The following is a 27,689-nucleotide window of genomic DNA, read 5'->3' as shown; positions in this document are numbered from 1 at the left end:
ACCTCTGTCGCTATGACCCGCCTCTTCTTTCATACCCCTCCGTCCCGTGGAAGGGGTCCGGGACTTTGACGCGCGCCCACATTGCTCTGTTCTCTATTCCTGCTTTTAAAATTACATGGATCCCTGGTTAAACTATACCTATAACAGGAAAGATACGTATATTTTCGTAAACAATAAAGGTCAATCTTTAAAATCAAAATGGCTTCCCCAACTATTTTATCTTATGACTTTTACTGCAATTTTAACATTTTGTTTGCAATTAACACCTCTGATTAATTAACATTCAAAGGATCTTTGCAACTATAGCTATCAGTCAATTGAAGAGTCCATTTTGATCTCATTTTGAAAAGGAGCTATATTATAATATATTTATATATTTCATCAAATATTACTTCGCAGCAAACTTTAATATGATTATTAAGTCGGGAACATTCTACTTTGGAGAGAGAGAGAGGAACGTGCCTTGGGAAATAAGAATTACCTGAAAAGTTTTAAGTTTTAAAAGAAGATACGACGATACCGCCGTCGTATAAATCCAATCTAATTTACCTCACACTCGAAACTTTAAAAGATATCTCTTTTCTCACCTTTTCTTTGAAGTTACCGCCCCTTGCTCCTATGCAATAATGCAGACCACCAATTCTTCCAGAATCTTGGAGGAGGAAAGTTTAATTCTGGATTAGCTTAGTTAGTGGAGAATATCTTTAGCTGTTTAAAAATCCTAACAAGATGTTCTTTGTGGTTGGGCAACAGTGAGTGAGTGCAGCTAGTCGATGGAAATAGAAGTTCTTGTTTCTATAACCAGGTGGCGTCTAAAGCTTATAGCCAACTAAAAACTATGGTTCTATGGTTGAATTTTAGGTCCATACACGGAAGGACCTCTAGTGTTAGTACTATAGAGTGTACTATAGAGTGTGCTACTCCAGGATCTAAATTTCCATCCTCCAAGAACGAATCGCATAGTGTCTAATGAATTAAGGCTACATTTTCTTAGCGGTGTCTCTTATCAGGAGCTAAGCCTTGCACCAATAAAGTTTTTTTAGCTATATCAGGTTCCAAGTTGTCTGTAAAGACGATGTCCTTGTTTTAGGGACTATTGTTTGGGAGGCAATATCTACGTATAACCAGTAATACATAGATTTCTTTTAATAAAAATCTTTAACTAAGGGGCCATAGACCCCATACTTATATCTGATTGAAGGTAAGGGGAGGGCTTAATACTTGGTTAAATTTCCTCCTTCGTATCGTTTTATTGGCTATTTAAATATATAGGACAATCGTCGACGCTAGGTCTACTCGTTCTGGGCACACAAAGGGAACTTGTTTATATTTGGGTTGGCGCTAATACGTATAGGAAGTTGCGGTACAGGTCACAAGCTACGTCAATGTCACGTGGTTTCTGAATTCAAATACATTATGTGTGATATCATGTGTGACGATTTCTACACCTACTCTTTAATTTAAGCAGAAACGACCCAGAAAATGTCCTGATAAAGATTCCAAGTGGAAGAATCTATGTTTTCCTAGTATAACCAAAAGTATATAATACTTCTCTTCGAGAGAAGTGTACCACAAAGCGGGATAATTGTAACGTCATTCTTCCAACATCATTTTACATTTGGAGCAAGGTTACTAAACCGATTCACATACGCGATAAATAGACGCGCTTGTGGATTTTTGTCCTTGCACTTCAAGACAATCAAGGTTTGTGGATTGATTGCTGAGGATTTAGTGCCAAAAATTTATAAAATTCACCCTAGCAGGGAAAGCAAATAAAATGGGTGAGCCTGGGAATAATCATGTTACATAACTAAAGTCAGAAGTGAGATGAGACTAGAAGTGAAGGGCTCTAGCATTGATAGTAGATCCTGACACTAGTGAACAAATTTGAGGATTTTATGCCGCTTCCCACGCGCTAAAACTAGAGAGAAAAAAATTGGTCGAGTTCCAAAAACATTTCCTACCCCCTTCCCCTCCACCTAAAGCGGCCGAACACGGACGCGGCTCCTTGAATCTAGTTCGGCCGTCTACCACCGCGAGCGTCTCACGTTTTGGAGGGAAAATTCAGAAACCGCTACTAGAGGGCCAACCGTTCTTGTGTTATCAAGAATATTTACTTTCGCCAAGTGAAGAATTTGGTTAGCTCAATACTTCTGGTCTCATCTCACTTCTGCTAAAGTATATTATTAGGATACAGAATGTCATCCTTCTTCTATTATCCCCTTCTGGTTTAACTAAATGCTGTAGAGCCCAATATTCTTTGGCCCTTTCACTTCAATTTGACGTCCTTTAATTTATTTCAAACTTATCAGAAACACACTGTACAAAAAGGTTCTATAAGAGAATATAAATGGCCAAGACTTAAGAGAAGATTTGTAATTCTAAATCCAACACCTGATGATTTTGACACGTAGTATTTCAATATATATGACAATGGCTGACATTTTGGACGCGTTGAATATTTCACGTTGAGTCTATATTATCTATCGTATAGTCGAGTGGTGGAATATAATTATAATATCTAAGATTCCGCGTGTGAGTACGCGTCTCCTTCATTCTCATCAATTTTAACAGCCGGCTTTAATGATAGTAATGGAAAATTGAAGTCATCCTTCAAGGCACTATATTACTATCCAAACAATAGATAAGTCATTAATCTCAAGGTTAGCTTACCCCCACCAGAATTCGTCACTTCTGTATAGATTCCCTTCCGCGCACGCCCACCGCGTCACCCTAATCAATCTTATGCTAATCTAAACCAGAACCGAGACAAACATTTTCGATATTACGTCTACAAATTAAATTAAGATAGGCCTTGGTTGCTACCATTGTGTTTCTTGGCGGGAACTACAGGATGGTTCAGCTATTCGTAGTTGCATGGTGCCAATTCCTTTACTAAGAAATAAGGCAAACGCTGTCTCGACACAAAACTGCGACGTGAAATTGTATTTTCACCAAACATTTTTTGTCGTTTCGTGCAATGACCGTTAGAGAACAAAATATATTGATCTCTGACCAATTTTTAAGTTTGTGATTCAACTTGTCCGACTTTTGGTCACATGTCCCGAATAGTTTACGCAACTCAGTTTGGCACATCTAAATGAGTCAAAGAGTTGCATCGTCTGAAAGGGAATCTAAATGTGAAATGCAATAAAAAGCACATGGAAAGATGTTATATATATATATTTACTAGCTGTTACCCGCGTCGTCGCTCGCGTGTAATAAATAAGAACTTCCATCAAAAGGATATAAAGAATGGGTAGATTTTACTGATGACTAATATTTTTGTAGCACCCTAGGAGCGAAGGCACTCGGCGTTGCCCGTCAGCCCGTCGGGACATTTTTTATTACTTTTCACGCGGACATTATTCTATAAAGAAGGGTTTTTAAGTTTTGGCCGCCATTTAAACAACAAAAAAAGCAAAAAATCGAACCCAAAAGACCATTCAGCCCATCTATAGGTTAAAGGAAATCAGTATACTAAATAGTTTTGAAATCGGTTGAAAAGCGCTGACTTTGTTGCATAGAGAAGATTTTTCACATTTCTGGGCGCCATTTTTTAATATGGCTGCGGATTGGAAAAATCTTTCGTAGTACGCGCCAACTACTTATGAGTAACGTTCCTGCAAATTTTCAGCCTTCTAGGGCAAGTAATTTGGGCTTGTCGTTGATTATCAGTCAGTCAGTCAGTCAGGACTTTGATTTATATAGATATAGATAATCCAGCAAAAAAGTGTGTCGCCCCTTTGAAAGTTTTGGAAAACACTGAAATAATGTAGAACTTCCATCTAAAACATGAGTCAGTCTCACCCTTGTTTTAGATGAAGATTTAACATTATCAGTAGAGTATATAACAGATCTATTTCTAGAATGGCATTCCATAGAGAATAACTGCCCTCTAGAGTATTAAGCCTTTGACATTGCCTTATCAAGTGGATGTCGCTTTAAAAGTATCTTGCCTACTAATGTCTCGTCTACAAACTTACTCGTGCAAAATATCTTACGTCATAATTTGCTCGAACATTTACATTCTATCCATGTTGACATGAATCTCGAGTATATATAATGCTAGTATACAAAACGGACGATCAAAAACCTCATCACCATAAGACGTTGTTCTTTTAGAAAATGGAAATTGGCGTAAAAGAAAGAAAAAATATGAAAAAGAATTGAGGAATCGCGTTTCAAGCTCAGTTTCGGTTATACAGGAAAAAAATGTCGTCAACCTCATTTGAATAATTCCCTGACTATTTTTGAGAGTCTGGATCCGTTTTCCAACGTTTCTCTCTCTCTCTCTCTTTCTCTCCCTCTCTCTCGATATAATATATATTTGAATCGAATCCTTCAAACCAACTGATCCTCTTTTTTCCCATAGTCCCGCAACTGCTTGTGAAACTCTTCAGTTACCAATCGAAGTTTGCTTAAAGCTATTCTTACTATTTTCATTAAGAAAAAGAAGGGTAACATCTAGGTTTGTAGCTAAAGCAAGCTTCGGTTGAACTAGATTACAAAGAAGTCTTTCGATTCTGATTTCTCCCCTTTTTCGAATTTGAAATTCAAAACAACTAGACAAAGGAAAAGGATGGAAAGCAAAATAAAAGCCTCTTTCTTTCTACTTCTCTTCAAACCAGAGTCTCGCAAGAATCCCAAAATGTCTCACTCTAAAATTGCAGCTTTCTTCCAATATACATTACCAATAAACTAAACAATTGAGAAGATAAAAATTTGAAGTCAAAATATTAGAAACGTTAGTATCACTTATTAAGGTTTGTAGCCGCAAGCTGAGTTTGCAGCTGATTTTGCTTAGTATATATAGTAAAAGTCTTTTTCTGTCGGCCATTTTGATAATCCCTTGACGGGAGTACATGGACTTTCATCATCATCTGGTTAAAGGGACTCCAAAGATAAAGATTATTAAAATACGGCTCCAGTACCACGTGACGAAATGATGCAAAAACTCCGTATGGAGACTGGGCACCGTGTTCATATTTTTCACGAGACTTGCAGCGCTAAGTCCCCTGAAGCTCTATAGGAAGTGCATGAGTAAAGGGGTGGGAATCTCCCCTACTAAGCGTCAGACCCTAACTTAGCCTTCTCCCACTAGCGTTTCACTCTGTGAAGTTCGCCACCATTTTGGTGGAAAGGGGAGGAGCCATTTTAAACCACACCTCTCTGGCAGCTCTCTATAGTTTTCGAAGTAAAACGAACTATAGTTTTCTGTGAACCACTCCTCTCCTTGGTCACGTGCCTCCTCTGACGTATTTCAAATAATTTTAGCCACCCGCTGTTGCCTTCTTTCGAGTCCCTTTAAGTTCATGTTCTTTGCGGTTGGGTTTGAGCTATCTGCTAGCCGATAAAACGTTGGAGTTGAGATTTGTAGTCTTTTCTGTAGTCCAAAGTTCGATCTTAAACCAATTGGTCGACCAATAGAAATCTCACATAACCAAACCAGTTAACTGCTCGATTAAGTGGCTATTCTTAGTTTTAGTTAATATCTGACTAAATTACGCAATTTAGCTGGATCCTATCGTAAAACTGCCACTTACACCATTTACCCATCAAAGCAACGCCCAAATACAACGCCGTAAAAACATTCAAAACTTTAAGTTATGAACTTTTAAATTAAAAGCCTTCTATCCACACTTACCACTCAGTATGGGATGAAAATTTACTGTTCACTCTGACAGTTAAAAAATATATATAATGTAAAAAGGATGGAACGTTTTTAATTTATCGTTTCTCTCTTTCGCTCTCTAGAGAGAGAAGAGAAAGATCTCTTTCGCTTTAGAAAAAGCAGGTTTTGTAGTCCAGAAACTTAGCCAAGCTGTCGATTTTTAAAGAATTACTGACTGCAGTGGCAGAATAAAGAATTGTCATTTTATTTAGAGAGATTTTGTGTGATTGTAGACTTTTCTCTTATCTGTGTTGGCTCTAAACTGATGCTTTTAAGTCGAAACCCCCCTTTCTCCCGCCCCTCTACAGTTAAAAAGACAGTTACCGTTACAGAGAACGTGACTCGAAAATATTCCAAGTTTCTTTTGAGTTTTATTCTTAAAGGTATAGGACCACCTCAAACTTTAATATTATGTGCAAAGTGTGATGTAAGGGTATGGCAAGAACTATACTTTACGTAATAGCGGTACTGTTTTCTAGGGTAGTGTTTGGGCAATGTCACGTGACAGTCTGTCTTCTGCGCAAGCGTAGTAAGCGTGGAACGGCTTGTCAGATAGATTCAACGAAAACTTAGTTGCTCATTCCCAATGCACTGACAACGCTTCGAAATTCACGCATGCCCATTAAAGCTCTATTTGATGGAAGAAAAGCTTAATATCTTTAAATAGCACATTGTACATACATCCATTTTTCTCTAGTTACTTTGCTTTTAAGAAATTAAAACCATTGTCGAATATCGAATGATATTCGGTGCTGTAGTCAACTTGGAACAGTTAAATAGACCTTTTAGACTTTAAAAAGGGGGTAGGCAACCCTCAGTAGAGAACTTTCAGTTGGAGGAGGAGCTGAGTCTCGTGACATATTTACGCAGCCATATTGGTGGGATTAAAGCAGGAATGAAGCTGAGACCACCCAATATGGCTACCAGAACAGCGGTAAGACTTGGGAGGTTGTGACGTACTACTATCTCATCTGAAAGCTCTCTATATCGCGACATACAAGGGAATTGATACCTTGTCGTCTATGCGCACTCTCATGATACAAAAAGTCTATGTACAGCGCAGGCGCCACAAATCGAGATGGAAAGCAAAGTTTAACCCTGTGTCTTTCCCCTCAATATTAAAGATAAACAGACTTCCGAACGATTTTATCAATGCAGGTTTTACGTCCTCCTATTCCTTTAATTTCCATTTTATTATTGAAATGGATTATTTCAGTTCTTAAATTATAATGTGGAGTTTTAGGGTAATTTTTCTATTTCCTCTTATCTAATAAGTGAATTCAATTTGAGGTGTTTCTAACTTTTTTTTTTAAGTTTTTCTCAATTGTTATTTTGCGACTCAAATTAAATGAAAATGCGCCAGGATTATTCATAGATTAAGAACGAAAGACTGTTTTTTTTTTCTTAAAAGTCTGAACTTGTGCAGAGTTAAACTAAAAGACAAAGACTAGGCTATATTTTTTTTCTTCATATGAAATAATAAACTTTATTGCGCATATTTTCTTCAATGTTTTAGATAGACACATAAATATTCTAATTCTACAGTTGCAAAGAAACCGTTTTAAATTTATAATTAACGAAAGAACATCTAGCCAAGCTTTAGTTATAAATTCTCAAATTATAATTAACTTAATGCTGGTATATCGATGGATCATAAATGGCGTAAAGTCATTAAGCTTGTATGTAATTTTCTGAATCATTCCTTCAAAATATCTAACTAGAGATATCCATAATAAATCGCTCTGTTCTCTATGTATCTTATTAAATGGAGACTGAAATGGACCGATAACAGTTCCTAAATCGATTTAGATTGTAAGAATCCGTCGGGTGTTACTATAGGCTTTCTTCATTGTTTTAAAAATAAAGTGTTAAGCCTAACACTAATTTTTAAAAACAAAACTGCCATAGTAACCTTTAACCAATGCGCGATCTCAACGCAACGTAAACTTTCAGAAAGAGGCTCGTGCTGTAATTGGTTAGAGTTCCTTATGAAAATTTAGCGAAATTTAAAGTTAGCTTAGATAGTTTTACCATAAGTTTATAAGATATGTTCCATAAGCATGACACTTCGAATACTAATGCTAAAGAAAGACTTAATGAGAGGTAGTTCGAGAACGACGCGAGAATTGACTACACGCGATTTTGCAGTCCATCTTCCTATTTAGTCTGAACTAAGCCTTTGACAGCGCCTCGTTTTACAAGAATTTATGACGTTTCACATACGTCACTTCATGACAAGCTCTCGGTAACCTGTGACAAACTTATGGCACATATCTTATGAACTGACGGTTTTACCAATTTTCCTTAATAATTTGTGTGTGCCTGGTATCATTATCCTAAATTGATATCTGTCCGTTTCATTCTCCCTTTAATAAGCCTGTATATAAAGGCTTAGCTATGTCCGGAATTAGCAAGTATACTGTTCAGTATGCTTTTAATGTATAATATATGGCACGATTTAATCTTTGATACGTGCTCGCGCTGCTGGTTGTTGTATAAATCCGTTTCTAGCCAATGATCTACACTCCCTGACCATTATTAAATGATAACTATTCCCCGGGTATATCCAAATCCGAACATAATAAGGGTTCGCTATCCTGATTGAAATGGTTGAATGATTCGATCTGTATGTTTGAAAACCAATTATAGACGTACTCGGAAGTTGGACGCCATTATATACCAAAGTTATATACAATGTTCGTAATCGTAAATCCGCCATGCTAATACACGGATCCATTGTAAAAGGATTAGAATAACGCAGTATACAACATCGTCTAGCTGCTTCATTAAATGTGTCGTTCACCAATCTAAATGTACATTAACATACTTTGACAACAATTTCAATTTAGAAAACTATTCGTAAATCCACTGTGATTTAATACTTCGATCCATTGTAAATGGATCAGAATATCAAAACGTCTTCTAGATATTGCTAAAAGTTTATAAACAAAAACCCAAGTATATTTCATTGAAGCTTGCTCCCTCCGTGTAATATGAGAAACCACCCTTGATCTCTCTGAATAGTGTAGCGCAGGGAACGTGCGTAATAAGCTCCTAAAGTAGCACCAAGAATTAACGATTGAGTCGTCTCCATAGAGTACTACTTCTATAAACCTTTGACCTAATCGTGGTTTTCAAGAGTTACTATCAGATTGATAGATAGATTAAACGGTGTCTTTAGTATTATAATTAGTCCAATTTTATAATTCGATTATCTAAGCCTGACTGACTTTAACCTATTCTTCTTGTCCTTACTGTAAAGATCAAGGTCGTAAACCAATCACAAAATAGTCTAGTGACTACCTCTGATGTAACTGATAAGGTTAGGCCTAAGGTAATCTTGTCTAGGGTATACAGTATCTCATCTCGATATCATGGGTATCAAGTGAGGAATAAACAAAGGTATGTCGCTTCTTTATCGATTAAAGGACTGGTGGTGTGTCGTAGGCGTTGGTATGACGTACTAGCTGTTTTGCTCACGTTAGGCTTAACACGACTTTATCATTTCTGATTGTCTCGGCAGTATAGTCCGGGTTCGCTGGAACTGCGACTATAGGTAGGTAGGGCTCTCCCACATGATAATAAGCCTCGGCCCCTCGCTGTTTACCTAGCTATCGTTCAACTTCAATCTGGCATCTTATTCTCTTACGCTAGAGAGACTCGGGGGAGGTTAGCTTCTATGTGGCGTTTCCGACTAGCATCCAGGCGGAGGAACTTCCTTGTGTACCGTGTACTGGGTTTCCCCTTCGCCTTCTTGGGACCAAATGGAATCGCTGGGGCGAAATAGGGAAGACGGTCAAATAGAAGTCTAATTTGCTTTCGCTCGGGACGCGGCCTAAGTCAGTCTCTCTCTCAATGTGTTCTGGCCATTGTTAAAGGGTAGCTTGCTTTGGAATAGCTTCTCCTGGAACAAAAAGCTCGCTCCACCGTATTCAGTAACGGGGCACCATCCATCCTTCTTCTCTCATTCCCCATCAGCGGTAGTCTCTTTTCCGTTCCTTAGCACGCCATCCTCGCAATCCTTTAGCCCGTAAGCGATAAACGGCGCTTTCATTCTTAACGCGTCGCTGAGGAAACTACCATGGGTTATTGTTCACGCTTGTACGAGCTTTTGCCATCATCTCTCCAACCTTATACGCTATACTTTTTTCCATTAGATGTCTTTACAGTCAGTCTTTGGTCTATTCAATCGAAACCTATTTCTCCAACCCTTTGATACTATTCTTAACCCCCGAATCTATGTGGCGCACGTAAATTTGAATCTTAACCGGGCTTAAACGAGAAGGTAGCAGAAGCGCCCCGTTGACAATTGACGAATTAATACCTCATGAATGGTAAATTCGTCCGCTTCACTGGATTAATGTACAAAATTCACGAAAACCGAACCCAGATTTGATTCCCAATCAGTTTCCATTGATTCTATCGATGTAGACCTTACATCTTCCTCATTTGCGCAGTTTCTCAATCTTGATACAAAGTTTAAATCCAAGGGGAACAATGTCTGATAAAGATAGCCTCGATCGTTGCACCGTTAACGAACCAAGAAGCCAGCCGAGACATTTTTCAAGAACTAAATTAAATTTTTCACCCGTCATTGAATCAACATTGAAGAATCTTTGTATTGTTATCCTTTCTCGTCCCTCCTCGCGTGTCCACGCTCGACAAACGATCAATTCTTCGAAAGGGGAAGGGGAACCTAAAACGAAAAAATGAACAGTGTAGTTCCAGACATGGTACTAGCTGCTGGGATATCCACGGAATTCCTATACTGCAGTTTCCCTAACCTATTTGAGCGTGGGTCCCTACTACTATTTGATCATGCCAAGGCTTAACTGGACCCGGCGAGCAATAGTTCAGACGACAACGGAAAAAGAAAATTTGGTAACCGAATTTCCTACTTAGTACAAGTTCCGTTCACCCACTCTACGCCAACTGCGCAGTTCGTCAATCCTCTGCTAGCTTTAACTTTTCCCGTCCACCCACCGATTCTTCACTTTCGACCGTTGGCGATAGAAAAAGAAGAAACACGCTGCAGAAATCGAACTTTTCGAAGAAGGGGACACATTCCCTCCTCGTCCCTTTTATACACATCTTCAGTGTCTCCTCTTGGATATAAACCAGAAGTTGATAAACGCAAAGGCACAAATTGGATTAAAACTTGGCGTTAATTTTATTGAAACGGAAGTGCATTTATTATAAGAGGGTATAAGTCATCGAGTGTTTGATGGAGGAAAATTTAAGTCGAAGACAATTAATTTTTATATTATTTTGAGTGAATCTACTTCCGATATGACTCTAAAACTGTCTCTTCTATCAGTTAGCCTCGACGCTATGTCCTTCTTCCTTTCCTTTGCCAGCACGACAGACTTCTTCTATTTCTTAGCTCTTTTTCCGGTCTAAAATCCCTCTGTCCTCCTTGAAAAGTCGGACAAATTTCAGTGAATGGAACTCGGAGCTTAAGATCGACCCGAAAGCCGATCCTAGGCCTAAGTGTACCGTACCATCCAGCCTTCTTTTCCGCATACTGTAGTGTTCTCTCTATGCCTCTCCAGGCCGCCCACCCTTTGCATTCTTACGGTGGGGCAGGCCAAGGCCTAAAAGTGAGTGAATTCTTCTTCCCTCAACGATTTTGAGACAAGAAAGGGTCTCTCGAACAGAATGGCTTCTTTTAAGAAATTATTCAGACTTTTTAGAAGGACACTGTTCAGGAACCAGTCAGCTATAGGATGGCCTTGTTAAGTTCTTCAAGGGCTTTACGCGAATATCAACGTCAAATTCTGATAGTTAAATAACTTGAAAGACATTTATTTGAAATTAGAGGCTTAATTTATTTTTTAAAGTTGATAAATCTATTTACGGTTTTTTACGCTGATCTACTGCAATATTCCAATTTATTTTTTAAAGTTTTCAAATCAATTTATGATTTTTTACGCGCGTTTTAAGGCGTAATTTACCACGCGGCCTCGTTGCCAACTTTTGACCTCGTTACTCAGTTCGGCAGTTTGTTTTACCGTTTGCTAAGGCTTAGCCGAGAAGCAAATTTCCATATACCACAGCAATCTAGACAGCCTTTGAGTTAATCTGTCAAAACAATCTCAGAGAGCGCTCTAGAACTGTTATTGAAAAACGTCGTAGATATTTTAAATTTTAGTCTTAGCTTGAAAATATCCGTTAAAGTTTATTGCGATTCCCGACTTAATGTTATATACCCAGTGTAAAATATAACTAATTTCGGATGTAATTTACTGTTATCAAAACGCGATATATTTTCGTGCACAAGGTGAGTTGTTCAGTAGCGGAGCAATCTTCGAACTGCGCCCTCCTGATTTCTTCTGATGGCCCACGCTTCATGGAATTTCCGCCCAGCTATTGAGACACGCGACGCCATATGATATACTTGATGCCGACGTCGACGCATTCGCCCACACCATTTCAACAGGATATCTTAATTAGTAGGATTAATTATTGAAAATCAATTCACGTAAGTTCTTCCATATTTATAACCCTTAATTTTTACTTTTCGCTTTCTGTATTGAATTTCTAGAGTATAGAAAACCAGGAATGCATGCAGCTAACAAGAATAATTGTGCCCCCTATCCCAGAATTTAATTTCTATGCGGGTTTGCGGGCCCGACTTGAGTCTAGTTCTTCCCACTAAGTCCGATGAGATACGTTGAGAAAGTGTTTTCTTAGTGGTTCCTAGTAGCTGTATTTATTCCTGACAAGAACTCAGAAGGAAAACCCTACTTTTCAGTTTTCAACATCAAAGAATACCAGAAGAAAATAGGGGAAGTGGGTAGCTTGGGCAACTTCGCGAGGCGTCCCGTTTACGGATTTTTCGCGCCATTTCCCTCCCCGTGGGGGTGAAGAGAGATAGGATTTTTACGCGCATTAACACACGAGTGACGTGATTCTGTGGACAGTACGGTCCTACGCCTTCCAACTGACTAGAGGCGTCTGCTAGAGGCAGTGAGGCACTCAGGCAGAATGGCAGAGGCTGGAATCGAGTGGTAAGTACTAAATTCATAACTAATTTTAAAATATGTCTTTATTTTTAAATACAATTGTATTTCTAAGTTCCAGGGAAAAAATTAACTTGTCCGAAGTTTTAAACTGTGATAGGGAAGAGTTCAAAGTAATAAAGTTGTATCCAAGTTGTTGTAGTTTGATTTTTAACATTGGGATTGGTTTGGGTAGATCTTACTTTTCCTTTCAACACAGCCTGAGTTTTCTTATCGGTAGTTTCCTTGTACGTTAAATCACACTGCGTACTCTTAACGACATTCATTTTATTAAATAACCGAATTTTCGTCCTTAATTAAACCAATATCCGCATTAACCCGTTGCCTGACGTAACCCTAACTCAAACTGAAGCACAGCAGAAATATAAGCAGACTACACAGGTTAGTTCCACAGTTCGCTACATGGTGGCGTTCGCAATAAAATCTGGTACTATTTTATGCTTCGCGCCGATTGGCCAGATTCAAATTTTAAGGGTGGTAGGGGAATCGACCATTGTAAGTGAGAATCACTGGACGACTTGTATGGCTCAAGGCTACGGCTACCCACTTCCCCTATTTTCTTCTGAGAATACCTAATATTTAATAGCGCGTACGTAAGCTTTAAATTGCGTGATTTTCCGTCATAACGCCGCCAGAATGCGAGTTTCGAAATAAAACTGTCAGCTCCAACTAAATTGAGGAGCAGAAAAGTGTACATCGCCTGAAAAAAATCGCGGGAAATTTGCATCATGCTGTATGGTTTTTAAAGGATGGGTGAAAAGGAAAATATAGTGGTTTTAATCGATTCTCAATTAAAAGAGCGCAAGTTGAACCGCAAAAGCCACAGAGCCGGTCTGTATCAAATGAGAAACCAGTACTAAATATTAGCAAAATCGGTTGAAACGCGCGGACGTTATTCCATAGAGTAATGGCAGTCTCCTAGCTTTGACTGTATTAAGGTCTATGGAAAAATAACACGGGGTGCCACTTTTTAGCGCCTCGCTACTACTTAGAGATCCCTGCAAATTTTCAACATTTCAGGTGAAACGGTTTGAGCTGGGCGCTGATTTAACAGATAGACATGTCAGTCAGAACTTTTATTTATATAGATATTCATTTAAAGTAAGACCTCCGACCAATCACTTTGCAGCTAACAAAATTTTCAGAGCAATAGCTCTTTATGTCGCGCACTATGATTATTTTATGTTTATAAATATTTAGGGTACATTTTTACTCGACATAGCGTGTGTCACGGATATTTTGTTATAGCAGGAAGGGCGTTAGACGATTTGGTTAGAGTTCTTACTTTTAAATTACTATTCAGCTATAAATCTCTAAATTAGCATAATTTAAAACTAAAATCACTTTATTTTCCTTTTCACTCTTCCTTCAAGGAATAATTTTTTCTGTTCAACTTGCGTTTTGGCCGCTCGTTAAAGATCCCGCGAATGTTCAGTTATTATCAAGAATTTATTGAATTTTTACGTGAATCTTAGAAATTCCAAAACTTCTAGACTATGTAGCATACGTTAATTGATTTAAAATCGTTATTACTAGAATACAGAAGAATTAGTGTTCAATTAACAAATTTTTAATTAATTGCCTCTGAATCTAATATTGTACAATCAAACTTCATTATAGACCAAAAAAAATGACAAAGAAAACTCGCAACTTCTGTCAAGCCCTTATGGTACAGTGGTAGAGTGTCTTACTGATGCGCTAAAAAAATTTGAACTAAAATAAAATCTCTAACCGAGCTCCTATGGGTGAGTTGAGGTACTATATAGTAACTTTTAAGCTAAAAACTAACGATAGCAAATAAACGAAAGCGAAAACTCCGGCCATAACAACTAAAACTACAACAACAACAACTACTACTACTACTACTACTACTACTACTACTACAACTACTACAAGTAGTAGCTCGGGTCAAACTAAGAGCCTATCGTATACTACGATGTGGCTAAAAAAATGGATGTGACCCTTGAAATCGTTCTCCTCCTGTAGGTTTAAGGATGATACTACGAGAAGTGGGCGGGTACTCAAGTTACCTCGTAACGCTTGGACTATGGTGACGTCAATGAAGAGATATCGTACAAGCTCCACCCACATTGCAAAGTATCAACGCAGCAAGCATGTGAGTCAAATATTTTTTTACAGATTCTACGTTGAATTTCTCCTTCTCGAAACATAGTTTAAATACGCAAAACCCACCAATGTTTGAGCAACCATTGCATAACCCACAGTCCTTAGGGTCTGTTATTTAATCCATGGTTAGAATTTAATGAAGATGAAGGCGCTATGCGTGTATTATAAACCCTTATTAAAAATGCACTATCCCAGTCTTAACAGCGGTACATTTTCTGCGTGAAACTAAACGTTAGTCTGGGCCCTACTACAGACTGGCCTTCTCAGGACGTTTCTTGATAGATGAGGATGGGCTCTTGCGCCTCTACCCACGGTGTGGCTTATGGGGAAAAGCGAGCATCGAGCGATGAAAGTAGAGCAACCAAAGCGGCTGTATGTCCTGGTCGTATCTTTTGCAGCAAAGGCTTAGTTGTAAGAATCTCACCCCCTTGCCCTTCCCTAGCATCGTTTTGTTTATATAGAGCTTAAAATATGGGTAGTTCTCCATCGTTAGGGCAACCAACTCTGTACTCGGTCTTTATTTTAAATTGCCACGCAGCTGCATATCCCTGTAGTGGTATTGTACAATTTTTTTAGGCTAAGGCTTAGCTTGAATTATTTTGGATGGCCTGGAGAAATTAAATTTTCATTGCTGCTGCAACACGAAGGGAATTATTTGGGAGTTGAAGTTAGGCTTAGTTGCTGTGAAAACTAAAAGTGTATTTTTTAGTGGTTTTTTTATTGTAAACCTTTTTAAAAATGGAAAATTTAATTTCACGCCAGGTTTGATATTTTAATTCTTTCCTTGGCTAGGTATTACAGAAAGTTATTCCTCGAAGTTATTAAAAACTAGGCCTAGATCAGTATGGATTTTTTTCCTGCAAAATTTAAATGAAATAGCAAAGTTTATGATATATCTTGGAGCAGCTTTATTATAATTTATTATAATAATAACAATTATTTATTGTCTTTCGTGTATGGAGCTCTGATTTCAGATTTCTTTTTAATCGCTGCAAGAAAAGATTTCTTTATTAAAGAGGAAAAAAAAACAAGAATAAAAACCCAAGGCCTAATGGGGTTGTTTCTCTAGTCCTTTGTTATCCCCCTGGGTTACAAACAGCTCTCTGAAACTTCGTTAGATAGGGTTGAGTTCGCGTTATACGTTTATACTTTCAACCATCGTAACGCTTTTAATGCGATTTTGATCCTTTTAGTAGCGTTAAGCCTTGGTTCATATAGATACGCGTGCTCCCGTGACCCTTGAATGAAATTTAATTAAGGCCCTTCCCTGTCTATAACGTTTTAGGATATAGGAAACATGTCAGAGTTCCTGGGTCCCTCCCAGTGACTATGTTTTGATTCAGATTCCCTCCCTGTTGGGCTGTAGGGAAAAATGACAGTCAGTACCCGATACGACGAATATTACGCCATAATTTGGATCGTCCACAGTGTATTAGGATAGTTTTGCAACCAGACAATTCGCACTTTGAAGCAGTTTTCCCAAACGCTGTGTCGCGATTCATTACTGTGTCAGAGCAAAAAACCTTTAAATTTCGAACCATAAAATCGTATTATACAAGTGTTCAAAAGTCGGGGCAATATTGTCTGGTGTTTCACCACCTTGTTTTCTTACAACAAAGACGCTAGATATGGCTTCAAACAAAAAGACTGGTAACTTTGAAGCCCTATGTGACGTCTTTGGGTTCACATGCCTATCAATGTTAAGTCTCAACCCTGTATCAAGCAGACGACACTGCGGCCCTCCCTCTTTTGTAAAGGGTCCATTAGGGTTCATAGATGAAATGAATTAATCTCACAAGTTTATAAGATGTGTTCCATAAGTATGACACTACCTGTACTTCGTAATGCTACAGACGTACTGAGAGCTAGTTCGAGAACGACAAGCGAGAATTGCCTACTCTCGGTTTTGCAGGGCTTCCATCTTCCTATTAGCCTCACCAGGCGTCGCTTTATGAGAATCTATGACCTACGTCACTTCATAACAAGCTCTCAGTAACCAGTGACAAATTTATGGAACGTAACTTATGAACTTATATAATATATAACCTAAAAATGACATGTGTTAGATTTAATTCATTAGGACCTACATAATCTCGCTGCCTCTAGACGGGAAGAACCAAATATATGAAGTGTTCAAAATACAGTTCTCTTAAATTCCAAAATTATTCTTATGGAGTTTAAGATGTATCATGTATTTATTGTCTCGCAACTTTGAGAAATTCTGCTTTAAAGTGCCCATAAAGTGTTTCTTTCAAACACCGATAATCACTAAAGTTTTCAAGCTTTTGTTTAGGAATGTTATATTTACACGTGTTATACTTGATAAAGCGCCCTCTTTTCCCTTAAAACTTTCAATCTAGGTATAGTAGTTGTAGTATCCGTAAAAAGAAAAGTTGGTGGAAACTATTTTTAATTAACAAAAAAGCCTTAATTAAAGGAGGCTGGTGCAGCCTGAAATGAGAAAATGATTTTGCCGGGATCAGCGAATTAATTATTTCGCAATTAAGATAAAAAATGTTTGAGTACCCGGTAAAGGGGTAATGCGGTTGCTGTATAGATAGATGGCTTGTAATTTCGTCTCGAAAAGGGAAAAGATTCCCAACCCAAAAAATCCCTTGAGGAACCTTGGTGAAAACACATTGAGTTTGGGAACGTTGCTCATTCAGAGCGTGTGATTTTTTTTTTTTTGTTCTACCAATTTTCGCCAAAAGAGTCGTACCATACGTAACCTCGGGTACATTTCTATCAGTTCAGTTAACCCGAAGCTCTTTCTTTAATTGGGGACATTACACAGAAGTTACAGAAGGCGGGGAAATACATACTACCGATTTTAAACCTTATAGTTTAGGATCAGAAATAAATTGGAAATACTCTTCTAAAATAAATCACTTTTTATTTACATGCTTTATTGGGTATGGTAAATAATTAAAAAGTAATGTGCTTACCAAGAGAGCTTATAGCGGTTTTTGGGCGGGAAACGTTAACCAGGGATAGATGTAATTTTAGAAGCAGGAATGGGAAACGGTTAGTATTTACTTCAGTCCGACTCGTAGCCCAGTATAGAGCCCCTCCCTCCAACACGTTACGAAAATTTTAAATTATCTTATTGACTCACTTATAAAACTACGTTTTCATGACGTTGCTGACGGCGACGGCGAAAAATACGTTATTCCTTTTTACCTCTGTCGATATGACCCGCCTCTTCTTTCATACCCCTCCGTCCCATGAAAAGGGGTCCGGAACTTTGATGCGCGCCCACTTTACTCTGTTCTCCATTCCTGCTTCTAAAATTACATCTATCCCAGCATTAACATAAACAGTATAAGATTTTTTCCACATTAATGTAGACTTGTATACCCTTTATCTTTATCTTCGTGTGAGGGGTTTATGTTATTTATTATTTAACATTGAGAGTGTTGGACACGTCAGTCGTATCCTCTGCGATTAAAAACACTGAAAAATTGGGGAAGTCCCAATGTTTCATGGCGTGTAAGCGAGTTCTGTTGTTGGAGCTTATGGCTTCAATTATAAAAAAATTGCGCTTTCGCTTGAGGCATTTTTGAGCTCTTTATTTTATATCATTTTTCTCTTAAATATCTGATTTTTCCAAAAGAAAAATTGTACGTGGAAGATAAAGTAACCTCTTTTTCTTCCACGTAAAATGTTCCTATTTATATTCCACCAATGTTTACGTTTCTCCGGGACACGAAAATGTTACTTTTCTAAACATTTATTTTTAAGTTAGTGTCGCGGTGCCATGGTGGAACTATTCTAGTAATTAACAACGCAAAATTGTTCTAAGATACTGAAGCGCGGGAGATGTGAAATAGGCTTAGGAATCATGATTATGAAAGTAAACCAAGAAACTTGCCAAGGCTTAACCAAGAAGCGGTATCTAATTTACTAGGGAGAAGCTATGAGACGCCTAAGTATTCGCTCGCCATAGTTCCAGTACCCCATTCAAAATACAAGGGGGGGACGTAAAAGGAGGCCGGGCTATTTCGCCTCTTCTCAGTAGGAAAATACGCAATTTTCGTTATTCGCGTCACGCTGACGTGAGTTTTCAAGAACCAATGAGATGCTGGTTGTAATTTAGAGGCGGGGACTAACTCCGGACCTACGTTTGGACTGGAGATAAAGCTAGAAATGTGGCGAATTTATCTCTTCTCTCTTGTAAACTAGATATCGCTTCTTGGCTTAACTATGAGTTTCTGTTTTTTCTGAAGATTTTTTTTACGGTTCTGTGTGCTTACGACGTCCACGAGTATATGTTCTTGCCTAGCTCTTTTAATATGGTACGTCAATGAAATTGGGTACTTGGGAGTCGCAATGAAAACAACCAAATGAACGATATCGAGTCGATATCACCCCCGTATTATTATTATAACATTTTTACTCGCTCTACTGTTTTATCCTCTTCGCTTCTTGTAAGTCTTTCCTGGTTTTTATTTCTTCGAGAAAACATTTCCTGGAGTGCTAAGCCTGAAGGAGAGGATGAAACTCTATCGCTCGTAAACTATTCTAAGCCTGATTAATATTTTTGAAACTTTTCAAATTGGTTGCTAAGCCATGTTCAAATCGTTGCTTACGTAATAATTCTTATTGCGTAGGGAAAGTTCAAATACAATTTAAGCCGAATTCAAACTCATGTTATATTGATTTCTTAACCCTATTTCAAATGCACCTTCGACTGAATTTTTAAGCCTAATACAAATTCATTTTCTACTGAGGTTTTAAGCCTAATTCAAACTAATTTTCTACTGAATTGTTAAGCCTAATTCAAACTAATATTCTATTGATTTGTTAACCCTATTTCAAATGCATATTCTACTGAATTGTTAAGCCTAATTCAAATTTATTTTCTACTGAATTGTTAAGCCTCATTCAAACTCATTTTCTATTGGTTTGTTATGCATAATTCAAACTCATATTCCACTACAGGCAATAAATAACTGCCTTGCTCTAAAGCGCTCCAAAACCGCCATTTTCGGTTAAGATTTCTGAAAAATCTATAGCTGTAAGGAAAACTCAAAAGATTCCATGCCAAGCCATTTTTATTACATTTTCTAAGCCTAATCAACGCCATTTTCTTTTAGGTTTCATTATTCATAAGCCTAATTAAACAATCTAACTATAACAATTTTCCCTTAATTTTTAAGCCAATTTATTATTAAACATTACACAAGCTAAATTTTAAACTTTAATTTTCTAGACTTTAATTAATATTAATGTAGAACGTTAATCGTTGGTGAAATTATTCAGGGTGGTTTTTTGAAAATTAGAGCTGATTTTTGTCCCCGAGAAATAAATTCTTATTATTTTCATTGTGACTCAAAATGGAAAAAGAAAAAAAAATAGCAAAAGTAATTTTAAACTATATTCCGTGGAGTTTCCCGCGCGTAATATTTCTGGCAAAATTTTTATTTATGGTATTTTTTTAGTAAAGAGAAAAAACCTCTTGAACTATTAGAAGTTGAATAAAAAGTTAATGCGGTACTTTAGATACAAGAAACGTCGTAAAAAAGAAGCAAATGTCTCGCGAACATTATTATATTTTATAAAGATTTCGGCATAATGGCGTTAGGTTTTATATCACGTTTATGGACAGTTCCGGAGAAGCCGCCTAGACTATCTTTCCGATATAAAATACTTCTCTATTAGGAGATATTGTTTATAGCGGCTACCACAAAGGGATAATGTTTTATCAGAAGCAAATTAAAACGAAGATTATAGGCCTAACTCCCTATGATTTTTAAATATATTTATAAGAGAGAAAGAACCGCGGTTTCTGTTCTGATAGAATGATTGTAGTCTTAAACGCAGTTCCAAATCGCGCAGCCATTTTTTTGGAATCATTTCAAAGCATGGGTGATGGGTAGATCATCAGAGAAACTTTACCTATAACCTCCTTTAATTAATGGGACTACCTGATTAAAGCGCAGGCGTATTTCATTTACCCGCTCTGAGATAGCCCGAGATTTGCTCTATTATACGTCATAAAAATCCGACAGAGAGCGTCAAGATCGTTTACAGATAGCTCTGGAAAGAAAATGAGTTTCATTTCCGGTGCTGCGCAGTCATTAACTTGCAATCAAGAGAAATGTAAAAAAAAAAAAATGAGAATTAACCCGATTATGGTCATCTACCCTTTTGAATGCATTGATGCCTTCGATTTAATAACTTTTAAGCGTATAATATTGGTTAGCGGTTACATTATAATGTAATGCCCGTAAAAATGCCACCCCTTTTTACGTATTTATAAGGGAAAAGAATTTACGCTCGCGCTGATAAGATATGATAGAATGTTCGAGTCGTGTGGGCGGCTTTTATAACTTGTAGGCTAATGGCAGACCTTAAGGCTGGGGTTGATAGAAAAATAACATGGGGTTGCCATTATTACGTATAAAGATAGTCAGTCGGAATTTTCTCTTGTTAACTTACGAAGAAACATCGTTTATCTAGCTTTATCTTAAGAGTCAATTTAGACTGACTTAAGGAGAGACGGGTTTCTGATTGTTTCCTTATTATTTGGCGGTTATATGTATATTTGAACGTAAAGTTTTTGTTTTGTGTAAATTCAAGTTAGAGAGCGAAGATTAATAATTAATATTTAGAATCCCATTCTCTAATTGACCTTTGACTCTGGAAGTTACAGTTTGTAATTTCAGCTGTGGTCAGTCCCTGATGGTTTGCAATCGCTTGACCTCGGCATCCTTAGCAAACGGCAAAGAGTTAAAATAACCCTAGTTTTTAAACAGTTCAGAATCGAAAATTCTGGCCAATAATTTGAGCGGGAACTGTTTGAGAATACCATAAGTTCATAAGATATGTTCCATAAGTTGGTTACTGAGAGCTTGTCATGAAGTGACGTAGGTAAAATGTCCTAGATTGTCGTAAAGCGACGCCTGGTGAGGTTCTGTCATAGGCTTAGAACAGAATAAATAGGAAGATAGGACCTCCAAACAGAGTGTAGTCAATTCTCGCTTGTCATTCTCGAACTAACTCTCAGTAAGCCTCTAGCATTACGAAGTGTAGGAAATGTCATACTTATGGCATGGATAAAGAATGCGCGTGAGGAAATTTGTTTTCACTCTACAGGATAGGCAACTCCCTATCTCGAACGACAGCTTATTCTGTATATACTCTGTTACAACATCGGTTGTCAGCACGCGCAAAGCTAGGTCTCTATGTAATCTAGCCTTGCGCGCGCTGACAAGAGACAAAAAACTTCAGGATATTTTAAACCATTTTAAATCCTGAAGATCCTGAAGTTTTTTGTCTCTTGTCAACACGCGCAAGGCTAGATTACATAGAGACCTAGCTTTGCGCGTGCTGACAATCAATGTTGTAACAGAGTATATACAGAATAAGCTGTCGTTCGAGGTAGGGAGTTGCCGATCCTATAGCGTGAAAACAAATTTCCGCACGCGCATTCTTTATCCATGCTTATGGAATGTGTCTTATAAACTTAGGGTATACTAATTAGTAAACTCTGACATGAACGGAATATGAAAATTAATTAAAATAAGTTTTTAATTTGTGGAATATCAATTAAGGAACAAATTCATCCGCTTGACTAAACTAAGTCTAATTATAAACCGCGGAAAATAATTTATATGGAATGAAAAGTTTCAGATTAAATTTCATCCTTTCTTTAACGCTATTGAAAAGAAAGGTATTGACCCAGTCCATTTAAATTCATATTTTGAACAATATATATTATTTCCCCGTTAAGCCTTGGCTTTAGGTAGACTTTGATATTGAAAAATTTCCCGACCAGGAGGAAGGTTGGTTATACGTTTTATTTTTTGGTAAATAATAGAGTTTCATCTATAGATTCGAAGGTAAAGAGATTCAAACCCTCATATTTTTGGTTGCCACCATCCCATAATATGTTTTATTTATGTCTTGAACCAACCAAGGCTCAAGTTTGTAAAACAATATATGTTTTATTTAGATCGAAATCCACAGAAATATTATAGAAAGCTATGAAATGAATGAATATTTATTTTATCTTGTGGATCCCATTTAGGTAACTTTAATTATCGTATTGAAGGGAAAGCTATCTTATAGGGGTTTAGTTCTCCATTCAATTAACATTAACCCCTGTAGAAATGTCTTTCCCGTTACGCGTCACTATTGTTAAAAATGTTTTAAAGTTAGGCTTAGGTCTGACGGAAACGGTTTCCTTGGGATTTGTTTATATAGTAACGCTCAATTACTTCCGGAGTTAGTTTTGGGTTAACGAAGAACGACAAAGGCTTAGCGGGTTTAATATAGGTATAGCTTCTTAAGTATTAAGAGGTGACCCACTGGGTTAGGAAACGTTGTAACAACTTACGTTACAAGGTTAAGGAAATAACGTGGGTTGGAGTGTAGGCGCGAAAGCGAGTGCCTTAGGAAATAGAACTTGTAGAAGGTTTTCTAACTTAAGGAAAGTGGTGGACGGCAACTTAATCAAATTGACAAGGGTTAAGAGCATCGCGCGCGCAATTCGGCTTCTTACCCTACAAAACTTACAAACATCTCTGTCAATAAAAAAAAAAGGACGAATCGCGACTGAGGGAGCCGCGACAATCCTTAACTATATCTTCTTTATGGGTTAAATGGAAACTGACATTTCCGGTTTCCGCAAATCACGAGTGTTCTTATAACTCAACACTAGTTGACGTCATTGAGAGGAAGCGGATCTTACGACTGATGCCTGTCTAACTGATTTTGAATTTATTTATTTTTTTAAATTGATTGGTTTAATGTACATTAAGACGCGTGCTTTGTAAATACGCTTTTGCAAAATGGTAGAAAGTGGTTTGCTTGTTTGTACGTTTGTTGTCCTTCGTGCACACTCGCAATTAATTAATTTCCTCAATTTGATTTGACCAAACTGCATGGCTGATAGTGGTAGTTGTTGGGACCTAGGCGAAGAACTAAGCATCGTTTATTGAAATTGAAAGTTGTAGATATCTCTGTTTCTTAAAAAGTATGCAGATATTTGATACGGATTTACCCAAAAACCATTTAGTGTCTACATAGATAGGGAACCTCTTGCGTTTCCCAGACCCTTAAAACACCCGAACAACATCAACTCCGGGTAGCTTAAATAGTACCTAATATTATAATAATTACCTTATTAATATAGCTTTTATAAGATTGAAAGTATTAGCCGCTGGGAATTAGGGAAATACATTAAACAAGTCAATCGCTTTCCCAAGTTATTTTAGTTTGAGTAGCGGGGGCGGGTGTTTTTGTTTGATTCTTCCTAGGCTACGTTCAGTCTCTCTCTCTCTCTCTCTCTCTCTCTCTCTCTCTCTCTCTCTCTCTCTCTCTCTCTCTCTCTCTCTCTGTCTCTCTCTCTCTCCCCATATTCGGGGTTCAATCTCTTTAACTCCCCGATTCGTCGCGTATTTCGTTGGTGCGGTTCTTGTTTAAGAGGCTAGCCGTTTTTCTTAGCCCGGGGGTGGAAAATCGGAAATTACTCTCGGAGACGTGCTTTCGATTTGATTTTCACCAAACGCGGCGGCGGCGGCAGCGGCGGTTCCCCTATGAAAACTCGCCCAAAGGCGCCAAGCTTGTTCTTCATTCTGATTCGACTCCTTACATCCCACCAATAGGATGAATTTTCTTTTGGTCGCTTTAGCGGTATACCACCAGCCAGCTAAGGGTCAAGAGTTACTCTATAGCTTTTCCTAAACCCCTTTTTTCCTCTTTATTTCCTGGTGGTCCTCTAGCGAGGGGTACGACAGCCCCAACCATCTCAATGACAATCACGCACCGATTTCTAATTTCAAGAATTCCCTACACTTGTCCGACCCCTCACGTTGCTCAATTCTCCCGCTTTCCGTGAGCAATTCCCTAGAGTTCGCATCGTCGGCATCGATTTCGTACGTTCTTCATTACGAAACGAAATTCCAATAGATGGAGAGGGAGGGAGGGAGGGAGGGAGAGAGAGAGAGAGAGAAAGAGGAAAGTTCGTCCCTACCCTTTTTTCTATAGCTCTTTATCCATTGCAGTTTTCTAGAGACAATCCAGGACCATCGATGAGTTTACGCTAGTTTGACCAGAATCGCTCGTCAGGTCAAATTGTTGCTTAGAACTAGCTTTTCTTTCTTTCTGCTCGTAATCGAGTGTGCAAACCTTAAATGGTTTCGTTTATTTTGACCACTTCATATAGGTCAGAGATAGAACCCCCTCAATTGTCGCGAAAATACAATTCCGATAGATAACAAAGCTCGGCGTTGCCTACACCCCCACCACCACCATCCATAAAGATGTCTCGAAGTTAGGAATTTTTAAAAGTCGTTGTTTCGTTCCCCTTTAGCACGCGTGCAACCAGGGCCAGAATTTTAAAATTACAATCTCCCAATCTCCTACGCGGGTCCAGTTGTGGACCATAGTCGACCCCATTTGGAATGGAAGGCGAGTTTTCGAGTTTTAATCCGATTAAAACAAACGGAAGTAAAAGTTTTCCGACCGTCGTATTTAAGCAGATTAAAAGGAGCCGCTCCGCTCTGCTCTGCTTCTGCCGTCGTTGCAACCGGCCGCGCCTCGAGTCCCTGCGCTGGACCCAAGGAATTCCCGCCCGCGTACTTTCCTCGTATTTTCTCTCTTTGCAGTATATGCTGTATAATTGTCCTTTCCCAGCTATAATTTCGTATATATACAATGATTTCCTACCAGCTTTTTTGGCTGTATTCATTAAAATAAGGTTTTAAAAAACGGATCACGCTCAGGATGTTATAAGCAACTCTCAAAATTAAATTTTATAATATTTTTCAATGAATTTCATTTTTATTAAGGAAACCCAAAGGATCTCTTTGAAATTTTGTTCGAAAATACTTATAGGAGCTATTTCAGTGGGGGAAAAATTTCGTCTGCTACGAAAATTGGGCCTGCCTTTGAGTGTAGGGCGGACATTTTGTGAGGGTTTTCTCTATGGGCAAATAGCATTGGTGACGTAGCCATTACCCCCTCTGAAATAGCTCTATAAGGAGGGAGCATGACAACTGGGTGACGACGGCTTGGTGTCCGACAATTTGGAGGATTGAAAATTACATATCCGAAAATTGGGAGAATTTGAAATTAAGTGAGCGACAATTAGGTGCCAATGAAACCGACAGAGCTTAAATTGGGTGAATAAATACGTACTTCATAAAAAGTTTCGATGGTCAAAATAAAAGGCTTTTTTAGGTTTGGTTCTGATGCGTGGCATTAGGTTTGGTTTTGTTCAGTTGGGTTTGGTAAGGTTTTGTCTTTCACTAAACTTTAATAATTTATCAACAAATTTGAATTATTTAAAAAAAAATATATATTTTCTAATCACCAAATTTTAGCTCTGTGGGTTTCATTGTCACCCAATTGTCGCTCACATAATTTTAAATTCCCCCCATACTCTAACCCTATTTTAAACCCTTCAAATTGTCGCGCTCTCAATTATCGGAGACCCAGTCATCGTCACCCAAATATCTCTCACCCAGTTATGGTAGACCCCTTATAAGGAGTTCCACTACACGACTGAAATTAAATATCAAGAGGTTTAAGGGTTCTACCTTATTAATTATAATATGAATTTTTGTTGCTTACTTATTTAGTTCTGATTCATATAAAAATATAACGTATTTTAAATTTATACTCTATAAAAGTTACTCAACACGGTAAGGTGGTCTTGCATCTATTGGTTTCGAGGTGGTACAAGACTTCGAAGTTAATTTCATATTAATTTCGATTAGGAAAAAATTATATATAGGGTCTTCACGATTCCGTGGGAGAGTCTAAAGCTTTCTGTTATTAGTTTTTATTCTCAGCAAGCGTCTCTGAAACATTTTCAATAAACAGTTTATGACGTGGGATAATTTAGGTAGTTTATTTCGTCCGAACTGAATTTGATAATGGACCAATTTTTAACCCGGGATTTGCAATTTTAAAATTCCTCTTTGGATTATAGCTCAATTTAAATCTATTTATGAACCGTTGCGACATCGGTTGAGTGTTGGTTTTGCAACAAGTTGAATATCCCCATTTTAAAAACATCCCACAACTATTTTCAAGGCGTCGTTTATTTATCACAAACTTATCATTAAAAAATATCAATGTTGGCGTGATGAACCAACTATTATGCTTATTTTTAAAGTCCGCTTGAGCAAATTCCTTTATATTTCGTTAAATATTCTAGACAAATTCATGCAAATGAAATATTAAGACTTACCAGTTTAAAAACGATTTTTCGAAAAATTTATTTCGTGTCGTTCATCTTTTCTAGCGCGAAAAGAATGCTTGAAAATAGTCTCTATAACTCGTGGTTGACAAATTATTTTCTTAAACTTGAAAAATAATGATTCAAAATGTTAAATTTTAAAATCAGCGGTATAAATTCGCGTATTCCGTATACGTTGTTATCTATTTCTGGGTCGTCGTCTGTCAAATTAGGTCTTCATTTATAATCGTAAAATTATTTCACATGATCATAGCGTTTGATATTAATTTTCTCATTTTCTTAAAACGCGAATGAACTTATTTTACACGGCCTCGAAAAATTGTTTCGATAAATTATCCAAAATTCAGGAGTAGCGTAAAAATTTTCTGTTAAAACTTCCAGGTTTTGTTAATTTTCCTTTTAGGTAGTCCATGATGTTCCGGAATATCCCCGGTAGCGAGTTCGCGCCCGAGAAACGACGGTGCCTCGCGGGGCAGTATCCATCCCGGACAGTGGCACTGCCTCTTCTGATCATCCAGTTCGCCAATCCCAAATTCTCTTCCCCCATTTCATCTCCCCCCATTTTCTCCATCCTCCATCCTTTCGGAATCATCTTCTAAAGGAAAACAAGTTGGCCAAACTTGGAAAAGTATTGAAGCTCGACGGTCTGAAACTT

General features: G+C 37.8%; 1 protein-coding gene and 2 long non-coding RNA genes across 4 annotated transcripts in view; 2 read left to right on the top strand and 1 right to left on the bottom strand.

Annotated features, from left to right (window-relative positions):
- mAChR-A (muscarinic Acetylcholine Receptor, A-type) overlaps positions 1–27,441 on the bottom strand; it is a 60,313-nt gene extending 32,872 nt beyond the window's left edge. Inside the window, exon 1 of the mRNA XM_089837245.1 lies at positions 27,026–27,441. The gene's annotated coding sequence lies outside the window, so the exon portion shown is untranslated. The remainder of the gene's footprint in view (positions 1–27,025) is intronic.
- The window catches only part of LOC149717251 (uncharacterized), a 139,409-nt gene extending 111,832 nt beyond the window's left edge, over positions 1–27,577 (top strand). The window contains exons 1-4 of one of the 2 annotated variants that reach the window (XR_016366353.1): positions 8,629–12,155; positions 14,317–14,441; positions 14,505–14,812; positions 27,438–27,577. This is a non-coding gene — a long non-coding RNA (uncharacterized LOC149717251). Of the gene's footprint in view, positions 1–8,628; positions 12,156–14,316; positions 14,442–14,504; positions 14,813–27,437 lie in introns of those variants that run through there. The other variant, XR_016366352.1, reaches the window with a different exon arrangement.
- Positions 12,313–13,251, top strand: LOC149717253 (uncharacterized). The gene is made up of 2 exons (XR_016365588.1): positions 12,313–12,684; positions 12,752–13,251. It is a non-coding gene; the product is annotated as an uncharacterized LOC149717253 (long non-coding RNA).
- Positions 27,578–27,689: the final 112 nt, after the last annotated feature.

This window comes from Phalangium opilio, unplaced genomic scaffold (genome assembly GCF_054372755.1).
Source record: "Phalangium opilio isolate 3A_F unplaced genomic scaffold, DU_Popi_V2 ptg000003l_1, whole genome shotgun sequence".
Classification (NCBI taxonomy): domain Eukaryota; kingdom Metazoa; phylum Arthropoda; class Arachnida; order Opiliones; family Phalangiidae; genus Phalangium; species Phalangium opilio.
Note: the sequence above shows the minus strand (reverse complement) of the source record. Positions and strands in the feature narration are given on the sequence as shown.